At 30.8% G+C, this 21,098-nt stretch overlaps 1 protein-coding gene across 1 annotated transcript in view; it reads right to left on the bottom strand.

Moving 5' to 3' along the window:
* LOC124532519 overlaps positions 1-17,918 on the bottom strand; it is a 60,803-nt gene extending 42,885 nt beyond the window's left edge. Inside the window, exon 1 of the mRNA XM_047107446.1 lies at positions 17,648-17,918. The gene's annotated coding sequence lies outside the window, so the exon portion shown is untranslated. The remainder of the gene's footprint in view (positions 1-17,647) is intronic.
* Positions 17,919-21,098: the final 3,180 nt, after the last annotated feature.

Genomic DNA, 21,098 nt, shown 5'->3' with positions numbered 1-21,098 from the left:
GCAACAGGCTGTATAATAGCAGTTTTACGGCAAATACGAAAATCGTGGATACAATATTCAACGGTTGATTTAGAAATCATTTCTATTGAATAAAATATATTTATAAACAAAAACGAAACAATCGAAGATAGAATAATTATAAATGACATACAACGTAACATATAATATGTAGACATTCGAGTAACTTTTATAGCGAAGAATTTTTTTGATTTATATGACAAATATAAAAATGTAAGTATGAGCTAATTTACATTTAATTGTGGGGGTAATCAGAGTAATGAGTGTATGACAAGTTCACGTTCCCATAAAAATTCAGTCAGGTTGCAAGTTTCCCATGCCCTCAGACAATGCGGGTCGGTATCGTATGGTCTATGGCTCTTTGTTTGCTTGTTTTATCTCGTGTTCAGTTTTCTTCGCGTAACACCTTCAACTTGTAACTTACTTCCATTTTACTGATTTACTCTTTAAAGTGATTAACTTGCAGCTTTTAAAACTAGTATAATGACACATTTATTTCTGTAACTGTTGATTGATGCTACCATTACATAGTAAGTAGACCTTTAAAACTACGCAACGAATTTTAATGTAGTTTTTGATAGATAGAATGAATGATTCGAGAGGAATGTTTTTATATAACATAAGGTTTTAATAAAGTTATTATATATATACGTATACACACGGAAAATATAGTAAAGAAACACTAATAATTTAAGAAGTTTCTAATGTGATGTCGTAAAATGAACGAATTCTGTATACTACAGAATTTAGTACCAGTATTGCAACCGTGCAAGAACGGGTGGGTTGCTAGTTTTATATAAATATTCTTTTATTATCAATAGAAACAGATTTTTATCTGAACAACGATATAACAAAACGACGACATCACACCTACTTACAATTTTATAACAACGTGAGAATTATTATTTTAATGTAATTAGCTTGTTTAATTGTTTTTTAAATTATATGGTTTGAGGTTAATGTTTCTTTGTACCAGATCCACTTTAAGATCTGTTTATTATTAAACTTTACCTATTTGTTATCGAATAACTGATAAAAACAACATAAGTTTGGTCGAGCAAAATGTACAGAACAGTTTTATTTTTTTATTGATTAATTCAAATCACGGAAGCGTCTATCTGCAGCATTTTATACAGACGGAAAAATATATACAAACAGATGTGTCATAGGTAGGTTACAGTAATTTATCGACGGATCACAACGCGCAATATAACGATTATTAGCCCTGTGCTAAATAACTGTTGCGGAAATTATGTACGTAATTAAAATATATTACTAGGCACTCGTAATTGCAGACCAGCATGTATAATAGCGTTAAATATGACTTAAGTGCAAGGTATTTTGAACGAGACCTTAGCCTATTAAATGGTTGATCATCAAATGGAACCTATAGTTTACGATGACTGTTTAACTGGTATATGCTCTTTCGCTGGGCAAACCTCCTTTATTAAGGAACGTGTTTAAAGCTTTTTTAATTATAATTTCATATGTGCGTAGATATGCATGTATGTATATTTTTATAATAATATGCTGCTTCCTTAGTGTGCTTACTTCACCACTGAACACATATATTAAAAACGCATTTTAAGCTCACGTACCCAAATGCAATATAAAGTGATTATATCATATCACAATATCGTAGCGAATCATGTTTCAAAAACAACACTGCTAATTAAAAATAATTAGTACTAGTCGTGTGTATCGTTCTTCAGTTCGTATGAAATGTCTTAAAAAAATGTTTATGTCAGACCTAATACTCGCAAATACGTCTTAAGCTATGTTAGTTAAAGGATCATATATATAATTCTCTCGAAAATTTTCATGTGTATAATTATTAATACAAAATATTTATGAGACTTAAATTTTATTATAACGACAATAACATATCGTTTTTTTTATTAATGTTGTTTTTACAGCATACATCGAAGGCACGAACCCAGTTCTATTTAATTAATAAAACAATTTAAATTTTAGGACTATTTATTTTTTGTTCAGACTGTGGTATTTGTAGATAATATAAATCGTGAGGTGAAATACCATTTTAATGATAAGTAGGTACTCGCCTTGACAAGCACTTGTCAATTAATACTGGCTGCATTTCCTTAACAATTATACTGCTGATATTTTAGTTCAGTATATATAAATATATGTATCAATCTGTACGTTGGTAGGTCTGATTTCCCCTGGTTAGCTCGGTTTGGACCCGGGTGGTGGATAGTTACTAAAATTCTTATATCAGGCGAGATTTTGAAGGCGACAGTTTAAAGTGTAAATTTATTTACGAAGTTTTTTACGCAGCAATTAGATACTAATATAAAGATATAAATTTACTTGCTCTATATTTATTCAACATATGTTTTTTTTTAAATGAACCATGGATGTTTTTAAAAATTTAATATTAAATGCATATAATATAAGAGAGAAATAAAAAAAATAAGATTGAGAAAGGCCGAGAAAATAATAAAGAGTATGTATACATATTTTAATAAAAATATATGAACGTAATTTGAATAATAATATTATTACTGTAATAAAATTTTAATTATATAACTAGTGCCCGGAATGGAATAGAGTAATATCATATCTGCTTTCACATCATATATTTGTATTGAATATCTAGCCGTAGTTATTCTTGGCGTGCAGCCTTCCTGTTTTATCTCTAAGCCTTGTAATCAAAGACCTCACCTACCTATTTTTTTACTTTCACTAGTTAGCGATTAATCTCTTTCTGTTCATCATTTTATTAATATTTAATTGTTGTGTTAAGTCAATTAAAATTTAAGTTACTATAGTGGATTTTATGATAAATATAACTCGAAAGCAGCGAAAAACACTAGTCAATACGCAAAAACGTCCAATTTTTAGTAGTGCGAACCGTGATCTAACTGTTTAAAAATGTTTTCAATCTTTTATATAAATTTTCATTATTATTACAATACATGGTCGATTTAAAAGGATCTTTAAAAAAAAACAGAATAATATGCGGGTGAAGGCGCGGTTTCAGCTAGTATTGTATTTTTTGCAATTCATCATTTCAATCTTATTATTTTGCTAAAATAATGTTTGGTGTCATTTATTTTAGATATAAAATAAAAAAATACCTGTATTAAAACACAAATTAATAATAAGCTGCATATTACAACTTCTTATTTATTCATTCAAATTATATGCGTTATATGACAGGATGTATCAATTCTTACTCAACATAGTAACTTGGATATCTAGGACAAGTAAATGGCAATACCTATTAAATACAATGTAAGCAAAAAACTAATCTACTACAATATTTTTTTTTTTATATTTCCTTTAGTAATATCTCGTAAATAATAATCGAGAAGGGCAAATGTTCGAAACTCGTGTTTGATTTATTACCGATCTACTATAAATTGTTGGTAATTATATAATAAATAAAAAATACTAGAGAATTGTCGATATAAATGATATAAAAATATTAAAGTCGAAGGCAATGCTACAGATTAAACAATAGATTATTCATAAAACAAACTACAACGAGTCGTACCTATTCTTAGTTTTTGTACAAAATTTAACGGTTTAAATTTATTGTATTTTTTACAAAAATCGGAGTTGTTTTCAATAAAACAGAAAAATATGGTTAGCCTAAATATTTATTGTACAATGAGTTATATCATTCGCTTATCGTTTTGTATTAATAGCCGACAATTAGTAGTATTAGTAATCTATTAGATTAACTGACATTGTCGGAAACAGTAGACGGTGAATAATTACGCGCATGAAAATGTTTATTAATAAGAGAAATTTCATTCGATTTTCATGCATTTTCATCTTAATATCCGTAACTTCAGTACTAATATATTCAAATGCACTATATGTATCGCTAAAACGTTTGTGAGTAAATGAAAAATGAGTAAACATGACATTTATGAAATTCAATTAAATTACAAATGAATCATATATAGAACAAACGAAAAGCATATAATAATACAAAAACTGTTAAAGATAAAAATAAAATAATAAAGGAAGTAGTGAATATACTGTTTAGTTTTTTAAACGTTGAGCTGAGATGGCTTTTTTTAATGTTAAATATACAAAAATGTTACTTTCCTTTAATACGTTTTGTATAACTTACAATTCGTTTATATTTACTCTTTGTACCGACATTGATTTCGTTAACGAAGTGTGAAGATCGCGGACAATAGTGACTGAATCGTAGACACTGCTGATGTAGAACGATCTGTAGTTTTTACTGGATTACGTCTTCCGTCACGCACACTGGTCTCGTTAAGAATTTATTTCCTATACATAAGACCGAATAAAAACCACAAGTCTATTGAAATGTTAATCATATAAACAAATAATGAAAATGTAACAGGGTCGTATTTCATCATCAAACATTATCGTATTCAAACATAATATTCCACGTCTTTATAATATAATTATTACAAAGTTGTATAGAAAATAATTTACATTTTTTCTGAACACAGACAAATATGTTTTATGGGAAATAATTATACAATGCTGGGCTAAGGCCCTGGTGTTTTTTAATTTTGATAAATCAAATTGAATCGTCATATATTTTTTTATTTACTTTGATTATTATTTGATTAAGATATAAGCAGATAAAGTAATTATATAACATGTACTGCATATAAATTAATTAAATATTGTGGAATATAATCAGCTCCTATGTCTAGACGAAAGCTGGTCTGCTCTGGACTCGTAGCAACGAAGCCAAGTTGTGGTGATGGTGCCTTTTGAACCGACAACGATGACCTTTCTAGTACATAATCAGCAGAATGAAGATCTTATCCATATTTGTGACGTTTTGTCGCCGAAACTGTTCACCACTGTACTGAAGGCCATGTTCAAGACGCTAGACGCGGAAGGTTAGCATCAATATAAAAAATAATATAGTGTTGTTTTTGTGAAAATCTAATTTTAACTCATTTATTTAGCCAAATTTAATGTTGTTTGACAAAAGCATCGATTACAAATCTTTATATTACATTAATATTTAAATATTAGGTTCCTGTAATAGCAATTCTAAACCAAGGAACACAGATTCCAAATATACATAGATAATATGCAGTGATTTAACTTTATAATTTTCCGATTATGAAAATTGTATTTACATATTCAGACAATTATATACTTAAAGGTCTTTACGTGCCAATAATTAAATGGTAAACATAACGCTAAACGTGAATAGTAAGTACCGATACAGAAATTTGATATTTAACTTTTGTAATTATTGTCGCAATGACGCAGTCATATTACTGTTTTTTTATTGTATTATTGTAAGTCGTTGTATGTTTTAAATGATATAATACTTTATTCTCACTGATACGACAAAATGTTTTGGGCATTATGAGTAGGTGCGCGGTAAATGTTTGAATAAGTTAAGATTCAATAAATTTCTAATGATTGTTTGCTAATACTTAGGCATTTATAAGCGAACGATGATAGAGCTAAGTTTTATTTCAATTGTCTGTTTCCCTATTTCTTTGGCCATAATCCAAATGGTATGTACCACAGCACCAATATATTAAGTAGTGTGTAATGGCCTTTAAGTAAAGGTTCCATAGTAAAACATGTGTTGCCCACATGCATTGTTTTCTAGTTTGTCACCTTGATTACGCTACCTCTCTCCGAATACCTGTTACAAGGCCATAGCTTCATTAAAATTAATAATCATTTTACAGTTATGAACAGCAAAATGAACCTACTTCTATGGCCGTGAGTGTTTAAAAATTCATTTCGAAGAGTTTTGTTATAAACTCTAATTTTTTTTACAGTATCTACGATGTCAGTTTTTTAATGTGATCACGATAATAAACTAACCAATGCACAACTATACAATAGACAAAATTTTTGAAGTCTTTAAATAATGAAAGATATTTTAAAGGATAATTGACTGAATATTGGTATTCTAAGCTGTGATAATATGGATTAGTAGAACTGCATGTCTGTTGCAAACACAAAGAATACATGACGCTTAGGTTATATGCATGTATAATTGTATATAATCTAAGACATGACGCCAGTCAATTAAACTTTATTAAGCATACAAATGTGTAACTACAACATGTGTAAAATGTAAATGCCGGTTACTTTATTCATAACGATTGTGTAACAAAAATTCAATGAAATATTTATTTAGACCTGGCAGAAAAGAAAAGAAATTTGATAAATAGAATATTATTTTACTATTAAAGTTATGTATTGATTTTGTGATATTTACCATGTTTTTATTTTTGTTCGGTGAAGCTCGTTATTTCGACATTATCTAAGAACATGGTAAATATCCCGAAATCTATATCTTTAATAAGAAAAATAGCCACGTTAATTTAAAATATTATTTTATTATATACATAAAGTAGAATCTCATTTAAAGATGTAAATATTTATAAAATAACACTAAACACGAAAATCCTCATCCGGGTTCATAGTTTTAGTCAAAAGATATAGCATATATTTATTACTTATAATTATATTTTGTAATCATGGCTCAATCAACAAATAGCTTCCTTTGTTTACGTAAGTTGCGTGATTGCATTTTTTACCTGAACCATCAGATAACTTAAGAGTAGGTAAATAAATAACTTATCGTAAGTCAGAGCAAATGCAGGTAAATTCGCTTTCTCTTTTGTAGTACTATAGTGACTCGATACTAACAATATACTTGTCTATACCTTGCTTATTCTGTTATGTGATAAGTTTATTCTTGGTTTATATAGTTGTTTAATTCTATATCTCACAGCCGGGCAGAGATCTCTGTTTTTATTTCGGCTCTATGTTTTCATTTTTAAGGAGACTGTTTGGATTATACCAATCTGGCTTGTTAGCCTTTGGCTGTACATACGTGAGAGATTCATCCAAACCGTGTAAGTCTTCCTACAATGTTTTGTGTTAACGCTGAGTACTCAACTCGAGTACTTATAAGTCGAAGAAAATTCAGTAGTGCTTGTACGAGCTCGAACTCGCAATCTTAAGTTACGATTCTTGTGTTTTAATTACTGTGCCATTCGGCCTGTAATGTCTTTTTTTTTATTCGTCCTAAGTGGTTAACCAGCTCCTATAAGTAATAGAATTTAAATAATATAGTCTAGATAGCAGTTTTATTGGTTTGCAAGCAAAAACTTATATCCTGTCGTTCATTTAATTAAATCTTTATAAGAGCACTTAGTTTTTTTGATAAATTTATTTATACCACCGTGTTTGTTGACATTTTCGGTATATACCTATTTTTTTTATTAAAAGTGTATTATAATTATTGACATTTTTGATGTTATTTCAAACTTTAATATCACATATTATAATGGGTATTTTAAACTGATTACTTAAATTCTTAAATTATTTTATTTATACTGCAACAACAAATATTTGAACAGGAAATTAGGGTGATATGATAGTAAAAATATATCTGACCTAAAGGATGATCGGATCAAAAGGATTAAGGAAAAGCGTAAGAGGTTTTATTTTTATAATTTTTTTTATAGGTAATCAAACAAATATACAAAATTAAATATATTTTTCTATTCCCGACACGTCTACTCCATACCCATAATGTGATAATGGAAATCTACGTATTTACTTAGTATCAGGCCTGATTGTGTTCTTCACATATTAAAAAAAAAGTCGCTGCTAACGACTGTCTGCATCGGGCACAAATTATGAAAGCAATATTGAAACGACTTATCTTTTAGGTGTTCTTATAGAACATTCACCTGTCGAGATAAATATAGAAGGGCGACATTTCTGTGTGGACTGTAGTCTGAGTGCATTGAAAATATGTTAGTATGCGTGCCGATTTGTAGAAATAACGGAACAGACCAGTTGACTATCTATAGATCCATTTATTGATTTTGTTTAAAAGGCTCTTGTTGAATTATAATCTTTAAGAGATAACGCAGTTTTTTTTTCGAATATAAAGACTTTACATCGTTAAATAACTTTTACTATTTTAAAACAAGGTATATCTATACTTATAATACATTTAGGCTTTCTCTTTAATCAGGTGTAAGTTATTTCAAAGTTATTCTATCAGTCTCATACATAGTTTCTCAAAAATAGCCTTTATTGGATATTATTAAAGGAGGTTATGGCAGGCATTGCCCTAATATACAAACATACTTAACCATATCGATATGTACTATTTTATAAGCTTCATTATCATAACCTCTATTTTTTGGGTCAGACATTGCATCGAATATTATTTATTATAACTGTCCAGCATATGTGAGGTTGCTATGCTTCAACGTAGATACAAGTCGTGGTTCCAATAGGCGCTTAAATATATTTTTAAAACAATTAAAAAGTTGATTTACAGCTCCTTTAAAAATTGGTAGATTGTCGGTGATTTTCAAGAATATTTAATGTTTCAATTAATACAACTTGCAACACGTCTAACATTTCTAATTATGTATTTTTATCTTTGAGAAATTATCACATAAATGTATACCTATATATTTATTTATTTAAGTTATGGATTCGGCATGACAATCGAAATAGGTCTTAATATATTTTTTCATTTCTATACATTAGGTTATGAGAACGTAAGAAATTATTATACATCCACACATATATATAGGATGTATATATATATATATATATATATATATATATATATATATATACATCCTACAACATTTTTGGCGTCATGCACGTGGTGCATCATTACGACGTCCCCAAGTTCCCCTTACTTTAATTAACATGTCTTAATGAATACTGCTTAGTTTTTTGATTTCCAGGTCCTTGGGATACGTTGATTTCTGATAAAAAAAAAAAATCCGCGATATTCATCTTTCAGTCAGGCCCAAACATTTTTGAACCCCTAACCATGATGATACATTTCAGGCATCCTCGATATATCGATCATAATTTACCTATGGCATCGATTATTTAGCGTCCTCACAGGATGGACTGTATTTGGAAGTGCGACGTTGCCAGCTTTAGGTTTGTTGTCTCTTTCTTTTCCTATCGCTGTTCTGTACAAACAGTTCAACGTTTATTTTGTTCCAATATTCGTAAGACTTCTACATATATGATGCCCGATATGTTATAATGTGTAAATACGAATTTACTTGCTATCCTAGATTACGCCGACGACTGTTATACACATCTCACGGAGGATCAGCGAAAAACTTGGGCGATTTCAAAATGGGATTCATATTTGGTTTGCGTAAATAGTGTCTCTCATTTTCGCTCTTAGCACAAGTGGCTCTGCCCATAAAACTTCATCGGAATAATTATGTCCTCTCTATCACATTATTTTGTTGTTGTATTTGTTATCTCCTGTGTTTTATTATTCCTGTATGTCATAAAAATCTACCTACCAATTTTCATATTTACAATAATAAAATGATAGTATTTATAATAAAATGAATTTACTGGGAACAGTGCTTTCATTTAAAGTTGGTAGCTTGCAGCCACATATACCACCTCAAATAATACTGTATGCCTCAAGATTACTATCGCTCTGCTATTGTACAAGGTTCAATTTTGGGTCCCTTTCTATTTCTGGTATATATAAATGATCTTTCTTTCTATATTAAAGGTATTTGTGATATAGTGTTGTTTGCTGACGATACTTCACAGATTTTAAAGGTTGACAAAAAAAACTGACTATGACGACGTTAACGGTGCATTATCACAGATACACAATTGGTTTACAGTAAATAATTTAGTTTTGAATGCTCAAAAAACAAAATGTGTAGTTATTACCCTACCCAATGTTGACCGTCTTGATGTAGCCGATACTACGGTGTCCTCAGGAATATAATTGTTTTCCAAACTTCAGTGGAGTCCTTATTTAGCATCCCTAACAGGAAGACTCAGCTCCGCAACATACGCGGTTAGAAAAGTTAGACAACTAACTGATGTTGATACCGCTCGTCTTATTATACTATATTTTGGTAATTTTCACAGTAATATGTCATATGGCATATTACTTTGGGGTAACGCTGCAGATATTGAATCTATCTTTATTTTACAAAAGAGAGCAATCCGGTTTCTTTTATAATCATGAAGCTAGGGACTCTCTTCGGGATGTTTTTAATAGAGTAGGAATACTCACTGTTACGTCGCAATATATTTACAACAATATAATGTATATTCACAGTAACATTGATCACTTTGATAAAATCAGTGATAATCATTGTATGTGCACTAGAACTGAAGATAAGCTTATAACGCCAAGTTTCCGACTCCGCAAAGTTAATAAATCCTTCTTGGGCCAAGGTATCCGATTCTATAATAAAATTCTGCAGACATTTTTTAACTTTGCCGTTTCGTTAATTCAAATCGTTTGTAAAAAATACATTGGTAAAAAAAGCAAATTTTTCGAAACAAGATTTTATAGATAATAAAAAAGCGCGGAGCGTGTAATACCTGTTGACTTCCTAGCAGGATATTTAATATATATAATTTTATTAATTAACATGACTTTGTATTTTTAAATGTTGAAAAAGAGTAACTACTGAGTTTCGTGCCGGTTCTTCTCGATAGAATCTACTTTCCGAACCGGTGGTAGCTTGATAGCTTCACTTAATTGTAAAATGACGATTCAAAAGTGTTTGTTAAAGTCTACTTGAATAAAGTTTATTTTGATTTTTGATTATGTATTTTTGATTGGGCGTTCATATACAGCTATTGGGCGTCCGTATACAGCTATTGGGCGTCCGTATACAGCTATTGGGCGTCCGTATACAGCTATTGGGCGTCCGTATACAACTATTGGGCGTCCGTATACAGCTATTGGGCGTCCGTATACAGCTATTGCGCGTCCGTATACAGCTATTGGGCGTCCGTATATGGCTATTTGGCGCCTGTACAAAGTACTAAGCTTTACGCCGGTTTGTTTACACAGAAGATTTAACAGTACAGATACCAATCACGATTGATATAGATGTTGTACAAACTTTCACCCCCTTTTAGTCCCTTAGAGGATGATTTCGTGGATGGAAACTATCCTATCTTTATATCAAATTTAATTTAAATCAGTTAAGCGGATATAGATTCCCTGTACAAAGTTCTGCTTTCCTTTTTTACCTCGTTAGGGTATGATTTTGGAGACAAAATTATCCTATGTTCTTCTCTACAATGTCTCCATACTAAATTTAATCTAAATCGGTTTATGCGTGAAAAGATAACAGACAGACAGACATACTTTATGTTATTATTATGAATAATTAATGTACATATTAATTATTGTAAAATATTTAAAAATTTTCTTCCACGAAGTCCTCGGGAATTCATATATTCATTATTAATATATTTGATACAACATTAAATAAGTTTCAATAACAGTTTATTTATACACACTGATGTAAAACAAACAAATTATTGTTTCAAGCACCGAATAGGTATTATGCAAGTCGTAAGTGAAATGAGCGAGACGGCAACGTCGCAATTTTGGACGCCAAATAAGCGAATCCGTAGTCAGGAATTCCCCTCGATATACTGTGTGCGATATACGCGCTGCGGCAGCGCCTCACCCGCGCGGTGATTTCTTCGGGAACTTTTCAATATTTTATTCCAACTATTTTAAGCGAATTTTAGCTTCCGTCGATTTTTGTACTACGGCTAGCTAGGATGAATAGGACCTCAATGCCACCGGCTAAAAAAGTGGCGTCCGGTATACGGACGCCAAAAGCAGGTGGACGCCAGTTTAAATGTATTTTCGCCTTCAGTGGACGGCCAATTGTTTGCGGGATAAATATATATATATATATATATAAATATATTTATCCCGCATATATATATATAAATCATGACTAAAATATTGCATCATCATATGTAACATCTTTTAATCGCTTTAACAAAATGCAATGATCTCAGTTTATCTTTAGGTATGAAACGACACGCAACAAAACTCGTGGGATTGCGTAAAGGATTCCAAGCAATCTTTAATAATATTTTTTCTATTAAATATTTCATTTCAAAATTGTAGATGAGAAAGTATTAACATGAAAAGTTATACCTTACTTCTAGTTAAACCTACTTAGGTGAGCAATATTTCTAAATTTGCATATGTGGCAAGTACTGATAAAATTAAACATAAGAAACATTAACTATTGCTTTGTTTTGTACAAAAAGAGAGCTCTACATTGTTTTTACAAACAATTTCACTTTTTCCCTAACAAATAACTTACCTTATATATTATATTATACTGAGAATATCATATGGAGTTTGTAGTTTTATAACCATGAAATCATTAAAGTCAATTAATATTATATAACAACTGAGCCCCAATTGCTTTCACATAATTTGAAACAATAGAGTTTTTTACAAGTATCAAGAACAGGTGAAATTGACGACTGATTTCAATATTATGTGAATTTCACTCTGCATCTGAACATTGCACGCATGTATCAAATTAAAATCAAATGTTGCAATCAACACTGCAAGTTTTATAGATATAAAGTAACACATATTTGTGCAATTTCTGAGACTAATTGGTATTAACATAAAATTAAAATCGTTTTAATAGAAATTAAAGATGAATTAGACATGATATTTTGAATTCGTCAACATAAATCTAAATAAAATTCGAGGGAAAAAGGCATTGTCTCTAATAAACTATATGTATTTCATTCATATTATATATTACGATAGGCCAGTGGGAGTGAGGGCGACGAGGGCAACGTCCGGGCTCATACTGTTTGCCGCGTTGCATACATAATAGCCTAAGCAATACTAGTATAATTATTTACTCGTAAACCACATATTTAACTGACGCTGACCAAGGAATGCATTAAATGATAATTTTAATTTTACTCTTACCATTGATTACTTAAAACCAGTGTAACAGATGGATGTAACAAGACACATGGGGCAAATTAAAAAAACATTTGCTCCAGGCGATGTTGTATAGTCGCGAGATTCACTTTGATTCATTTGATAATAAAATATAGGTTAACAAATTCACTGTTGATATAAAAGCAGATCATGACTGAAATAAATGGTGTTACGTACTGTTTGTTAAATAGTTACACGCGTCCCGATTCCTCTCAAAGACAAGATCTTAACTAACCGAGAGTTATTTAGTAAGTACCAAAGTGAGTATTCAGAATACGTCTGTTTTGTTTAAGAGGATGACGACTTTCTGAAAGAAATATAATTTATAATCTACACTTTTTGAATTCCTTACTTTTCATTTTGCTTTCATGTTGATGGTACCTATTATTTCTAAGCTATTTGTTGTTTTTCTAAGTGACCATGTTTAGTTCAACATCACATAACCTTCATACGTGATCACGATCATGATGTGAAGTATAATGATTATGTTAATTACATCTCCTACATTGTGATTGCAATAAGTAAAGCCATAAGTCACAGCACATGTAACTGTTCTTATAAAAGACAAATATGTGCATAATGTTTCGTAAGTCATTTATTATTATGTAAATGTTTAACATACAAAATGAAAGCACAAACACAGCTCATAATATTTTATAATATTTAATGACTATGGTACTTAATCTATTTATTTCTTAATTGTTACGGATTCTCTCTCAATAAAAGTATTGATACAGTCGCGCAATAAAGGTCTTTGTTCCCACTGTTAACGGTTCTAAATTGACACGGGAAGCACGATTGCTTTACAGCGACAGTTAGTAATGACAGGTAGCGGATACTCCTTGCAACATAGCTCGAAGATGACAGACGGAGCGAACTACAGCACGACCACTAATCGCTAAATATAGTAACAGGCAGAATTATATTAATTCAACATAAATAGATAATATCTCTGAATTACTACATTTCAACAAATAAAAAAAATTAAGTACTTCCAAGTAAAATATTTTTTTATTTTTATTTTAATTGTGGGTGGGTGTCTAGTTCTTACAAAAATAAGTAATGCGATCGTTTAATTCTCACGATGTCTCTTGTTTAATTTCTTATATGAGAGTATTTGTTGTGTAAAATAATGACACTTTGGACGGCTATATTAGACAATATAAAATATTTTTTTCGAACTTAAAATCAATATTTCGTACGACCTAACATTTTAAACACGTACTTTATTATAAATAACCCCCTTCTGTTAACCATTTTTTGTCACTCATTATTTTTGATTTATTTTAGCTTAACATTTTATGATATGATATATTTTTCAATAAATATTCGTTTATATATCCATTGTTAAAGAATTATCTCTACCTAAGTTTTTTCCAACATTAGTATGCGTCATCGCATTACTGTGACTGAATCATGATATTGGTGAACGTTCTTCCCATATTTATGACTAGATCCTCTATAAGGTAGACGTTAGCCATATCTTGATCCTTATAACTGTTTATCAGCAAATAAAAAAAACGTTATATACAATCTTACTTTCTCAAACAAAACCAAGTGCAAACATTATTGAAAAAACACTTAGTAATTCACAAATCTCTTGTCTTATACATCTATAAATTAGTTTTTAATACCTTAAATAGACATCAATTGATCGAAGTGGGTAATATAATAAAGCTATTATTTGTATAGCTATATATTACCTAACATTATTTACGCCGCTCAAATACGTGATTATTAATGGTAAATATTATTTTCTTACTTTACTTACGTACTTTACGTGTTACATAAGTTATTAAATATAAAAAAATGTGAAGAATAGATTTTTTAATTATTTGTATTTAATAAATTGTAGTCTCTATGTAAATAATAATTATAAAAATAAATAAATTGCAAGACGTTTGAGTTCGAAGTATGAAGTAAAAAAAGAAATAACTTGATACAAACATCCATACATTTTATACACCAATTTACTTTTGGTTATCAACGTTGTAACAAAATATTCAATTTTTAAAGATTAAAATTTTGAATACGTTGCACGTCCGTATATTTAGATTTATTTATATACTGGACTAATCTAATTTGTTGAGTAAAGGTTTAGTGTACTAACAAAACTGTTTTTTTTTTTCGGACGTACATGTAAAACGGGCCACCCAATGGTAAGAAATTGGAAATACCTAATTAAGCTGTTATTCAATTTTATAACTTTGGTTAGAGCAATTACGAAACGATTATAACACTTACTGGTATTTATTTCTTATCGATTTCTAGAAATTAACAATATAAATGTTACTATAGAAGGATATGGTTTCAACTATGTTGTTATACTTGATCGCCCATCGCCATGCTTATACATGTTTTTGTTGCAGTTTCATTCCATCAGGTTGAGTGCATGGTTCGGGATGATAGATTACTATTTTTCTTGCTGATTGGATAACGATCTGTGGATCATTTCTGTAAGAACAAACTTGAACCTTGATGCAGAATTCGATCGTGAAATGACATAGTGATATGAAATACGTAATGTCATAAGGTTTGAAACATTTTTCGGTGAGGTTTACCATCGGAGGGCGAAATTTATTTTCTACAAATTATCTTAAGAGGAATAGGTAAGTTATTTATATTCAGTTCAACGCTGCGTCTTCATTAAAGGAAGTTGCCAGCTTTTCTGTTTTCAATATTTAAATAATATATATGTATATATTATTGTTATATAAAACTTGTTACATTGTATTTGTTCAGTAATATTTAAGCTCTTCCATAAACATTTGAGTTTTGATATAGCTCGACACAATTTTTTTTATTTACATTCAAATATATATGTAGATATATAGATACATATAATTCTCGTTATTTTATAGTTACATCTTTACTTTATACATACTTTCGATTGTACGTCGAGGTGTCTTATATTATTACTTCGCACTTTTATAATATATAGGTGATGTACGTAATTCTAATTCGTAAAGTGTACGAAATTATATTTAAATTTATTATTATTGTTTACAGATTTAAGATTTACATTTATATTTAAAGTAGATTTTAACTTGTGGCTATAAGACAAATCAACAAATGTTTAATGTACAAAGCACTGTCATAATATTATTTTTGTTTCTATGCAATTCATTTATAACACATCATATTATATATATAATAAAGTATAAAAACAATTAGAACATTTGTTTTTGCTATTTTATTACAGCGTCATTTTTTACAACAAAATATATGTATACAATTTTATATTTTCTATCAAAAGCATGTGAATGAAATATAAATTATCCGTCATTTGTCACGTTAAAGCATCCTCTTAATGTTAGAGTCACGTTCAGTTGTTACTTTTTACTTGTACCATGAAAATAACCTAATAAGTAGTTAATAAATCGTCTGTGAAAAATGTTATTTTTACACGGTAGGATATTTTATTCATGCAGAACCATATAGGCAAAATAAGCGACGGCATACTGTGAGAATCGAATTGAGGCCTCTAAACTTTCTAATTTTGTTTTAATTCTGTTTTTAAATCGATTTGATTTATCGCTACAATATTAAAATAAATCGGAACATAAAATTGACCAAAGTTTTTATCTTTCTCGCACTATTGGTTGAGTTATTATGATGTTTCAAAACACAAAGTTGTCGATGCTGAAAAAAATCTTCAAGGAACGTTTACATATTCATTAAAGTTTTTTTTTATTATTTTTGCATATAAATATCAAAGGATATATTATAAAACGAATGACTTCTTAGATGAAAGCACATCTCGGGAATAAAACGCCTTCAGGCGAATAGAAATGAGAATAATTGCTCCACGAATAACAATAGTTTCGTTGAATTTCTTTTGCCAGTTCTTTAAGGTGTTTTCCCGATCCGACGATAGATTTAAATAACTTTTTTGCTTCTTAAATTAAATGCAGATTTTGGCTTTAACTATCCTTGAAGTCATGTTCGGTATGATTATCATGTAATTCGAAAAATGTGACGGGATAACTAAACGTTTATTGTAACGAGTTTAACGTATCGCACCGTTAAATGTGCTGTATTTAGGACTTCAAAAGTACGTAACAGTAAAAATGTTTTGCAATAATATTATGGGCAGCTAGTTTTGTTAGACGCCAAAATTTGCAAACACATTTTTTTAGGTGCGTACGTACGACAGCTTTTGGTTGTTTTAATTCATAAAAATACACAAAAATATGCTATAAATTCAATTTATAAGATTTATTACAGTATTCAGTTTTGAACTACATGAAACGATCTAAGTTTTATACTTATCGGAATTATACAGTCGAGGAAAAATTTAAACATTGTAACGATAGGTACTTAACAGGTATTTGATTATGCAGATAACTTTACTCAACTATAGTCGAAGGAAAATAATAAGTAGGTAATTGGATTAATAAAAAATCTGGACGGCATAAGCTACTAAGCTTATAGAACAAAACACCACATAATTTTTATTAAAGACAATTAAATTTTTGCTATATATTTTCTATGGATACGACATTTTTATTAACATTTAATCAAATTAATCTGTGTAAGGTAATCTACAAAAGTATTAACTAACGTAATTTAGTTAATATACACTACCAAAGTAACCAATATATGTATATTCATTAGTGTAGAGAAAGAAAGAAAAAAACATCATGATGTTGACTTTTAGTATAACCCATCCATGTTTATATTTAATGCATGCAGATTGACAAGAAAATTTATTCAAATTACGGATTTACAGATAATTAAAAAAAAAACATACTTTACATGTTTCAGTTCACTTTTTCATCTTTTTTATCTAAACATATTTGAAATCAACGTTTTTAAAACATAATTATATTATAAAGTTCTCATACGTACCTCAATAATCAAGAAACAACGATGAAGTCCAACAAAAACTTAGTAAATAAACATGTTATTGTAACAAAAACAGACTCCTTGTAAACTTCACTTAACACTTTAAAACTTACAAAACTAATATTATAATACACAATTCATTGCTTTCACGATTTAGAGGGTTGTAGTGCCTAGTTTATTCGCTTTAAAAATTAAATAAAATAGTGACGTTCGTTCGATCGTTTCGTGTCGTTCAACCGGTAAGGCAAGTACGATACCTGTCCAAAGACCGTCGTGTTGTAGACTGGCCAATCGCTATTCACTAAAGCCTCTATCACAAAGAAGTCAAAGAACGGAACAAAAGTTATACATTACAGTACGTGTGTGAGAGAGAAAAAAGTTGCTGCCATCTTGTGCATGCTACACGAATTATGAAATTATATTTTATAATATTTTAAAATAGGTAGTACAGATTTAACCAAGTTTAATTCAATATTTTAAATAAAAGATAATAATTAATACACCTGTAGAGCCAAAACATATATTTTAGGTTTGAGTGCTGAGTAGAACTAAGAACAACATAAAACAAAAAAAAAATACGAATTTCTAAAGCTAACTTAAATCATTAACATTAGGTTATTTTTATACAAAAATATGAGAGAGATTGATTTTTCTAAATTTTTAATTTATTTTATGCAAATTTTAAAATACGTTATATGTATAAAGTGTGTATTTTAGTCACTAAAGACACGAAAAATTTACATTTATTCAAATTATTGAATAAATCGAAAGAAAGTAAGGTATAATTATATATACCATTTGGTAATTACTTGACACTCAACAATCAATAACAATTTAAGTAGTACCAGGTTGTTATTCATACCTATATATAGTTATTAATTCAATAATTTTAAAATTTAATATAAAAAATAATTATGCTAGATAGTAGTCTATGGTGCAATTGGGGACTATTGAGTGTGTATTGTGTTAATCTAACTTAGATAAACGTTTCAAAAACTCAAAGACTCATGAGTCTTTCATCGAAAAAGTGTCTGTACGCCGAGTGTATTAGATAAGGAAATTAGCATTTCATATATTTGATTATCATAAATAGCACTTTAAATAGTAGAAGTCTAGCTTTTCGTGCTTAAGTTTAAGATAATCTATAATTTAACTGCTTTTTGAAATTTCACTCTCTACCAGCAGCGCCATCTACATTTAAACTGTTTGAGACACATTTTTTATATTCCTACACAAACACTTCCTTGTTACGCAGCGCTCGGAACGAATATTGTGCTCTGAAATTAATCATGTTACTTGATGGTGCTGCAGAAATACGTACGCCAGAGTATGTGTAGCAATGCCAGGAATATGAGATGAATCCACTTTTTTAAGGTAAAAAAAAAATAATCATCATCATCTCTGGCGCTACAGCCTCTTGTGGGCCTTGGCCTGGTCAAGTAGGTCTCTCCAGACTTTTCTATCGAGAGATGTTGTTTTCCAGTCCGAAATTCCCGCTGTTTTTGCGTCCTTATTAACACCATCTTGCCATCTAAGCTTTGGTCTTCCTGGGTTTCTGCGACCCTCTGGTTGGCTTTCTGCAAGTAGTTTAGGCATTCTGGTGTTAGCCATGCGCTGCACGTGACCAGCCCACCTCAAACGTCCATTTTTTATGTGTCCAACCACATTTGGCTCGGCATACAGGGCATACAGCTCGTGGTTGTATCTTATGCGCCACCGATCGTTCTCAAGGACAGGACCGTATATGCGTCTCAGTACTTTGCGCTCAAAAACAAGCAGCATCTCCTCACTTCTTTTGCTCAGAACCCACGTTTCTGATGCATAGGTTAATATGGGTCTAAGCAAGGTCTTGTAAAGAAGTATTTTAATTCTTCTTGATAAGAGTTTGGATCGTAAATAGCGAAGAAGGCCGAAGTAGCATCTATTTGCGGCAATAAGTCGTCGATTTATTTCTTCAGCTATTTCATTGCTGCTTGTTATTAGGGAGCCCAAATACACGAACTGGTCAACTTTTTCAAAGTTCTTGTCACCAAAGATGACTTGCGGCAGGTGTTCTCGCTGGTGTTTTGAAGCGTTCATGTATTTGGTCTTATCAGTGTTGACGTGGAGTCCAGCAGGAGTTGAGGCATTTTCTAAGGCCATAAATGCATCTTCGAGAGCTTGGGCGGATCTTCCTATAATATCAATGTCATCAGCGTACCCCAGCAACTGAGTAGATTTATAGAAGATAGTTCCCGTGGTGTTTATTTTGGAATCTTGAATACATTTTTCAAGAACAATGTTAAATAGAAGGCAGGAAAGCGCATCACCTTGTCGAAGACCGTTGTGCACACGAAAGATGTTCGAGAGATCTGACTGAATCCGCACTCTACATTCAGTATTACTCAAAGTCATCCTTGTTAAACTGATGAGTTTAGCTGGAATACCCATTTCTTCCATTGCCTTGTAAAGAAAGTCACGGCTCACGTTATCATAGGCAGCCTTGAAATCAACAAACAGATGGTGTGTGTCAAGTAAGTTGGTAAGGAGCTTGTATGAGGTGTTGAGAAGTGATATGCCTCTGTAGTTGCTGCACTCTAAAATATCGCCCTTTTTATGGAGTGGACATATAAGAGCGACATTCCACTCGCCTGGCATTGTTTCCCTATTCCAGATTAGTTTAATGAGATTGTAAATCTCTTTCGCTAGAAAAGCTCCGCCATATTTTATAAGTTCACTGGGTATTTTATCCACCCCACGTGCTTTGTTGTTCTGAAGTTGTTGTATGGCGGATTTCACTTCTTCCAGAGACGGTGTGGTATTATGAGGCTGGCCTGATGGAAACAATTCATTGGCAGGCTGAGAATTCAGCAAATTTTGAAAATATTGGGACCACCTCTCTAATATTTGCCCTTTATCTCCCAAAATTAGGCCTTCCCCATCTCTACAAGCAGCCGTTATTGGTTTAAATTCTTTTCTGCCCTTATTTATTTTCCTGGAGAAACCTCTTCTGTTTTTCTGGTAAAAGTCGTTACTTATCTCCTTCAGCTTTTTCTCTTCGCACTTTCTTTTCTTACTACTATGAATGTGTTTTTCATTTCTTCTAAGGTCTTTATATATCTTCTCTTTAGCGCGAGTAAATTTTTGCTGCAATACACAATAGGCTTCATTCTTTCTGTCTGTGGCTTCTTGGCATTCTACATCAAACCAATCGTTCCTTTTCTTTTCATTCTCTGTACCTAAAGACTCTAGCGCCGCTGAGCAAATAGCGGTTTTCAGTCGAGTCCAGACATAATCTATATTGCTGCTAGTATCTAGGTCACTTGTGATACTTAAATGCCGACAAACTTCGTTGTTGTACATAAGTCTATAATCCTCTTCTTTGAACTTTGATGTGCAATATCTAACTTCCCTCTTGGACTTGGTATACTTGGTTCTAGATATACGGGCTCTGATTTTGCTCACTACCAAGAAG

Source organism: Vanessa cardui, chromosome 9 (assembly GCF_905220365.1).
Source record: "Vanessa cardui chromosome 9, ilVanCard2.1, whole genome shotgun sequence".
In the NCBI taxonomy this organism is placed as follows: Eukaryota; Metazoa; Arthropoda; class Insecta; order Lepidoptera; family Nymphalidae; genus Vanessa; species Vanessa cardui.
This window is presented reverse-complemented; position numbering and strand designations above follow the sequence as displayed.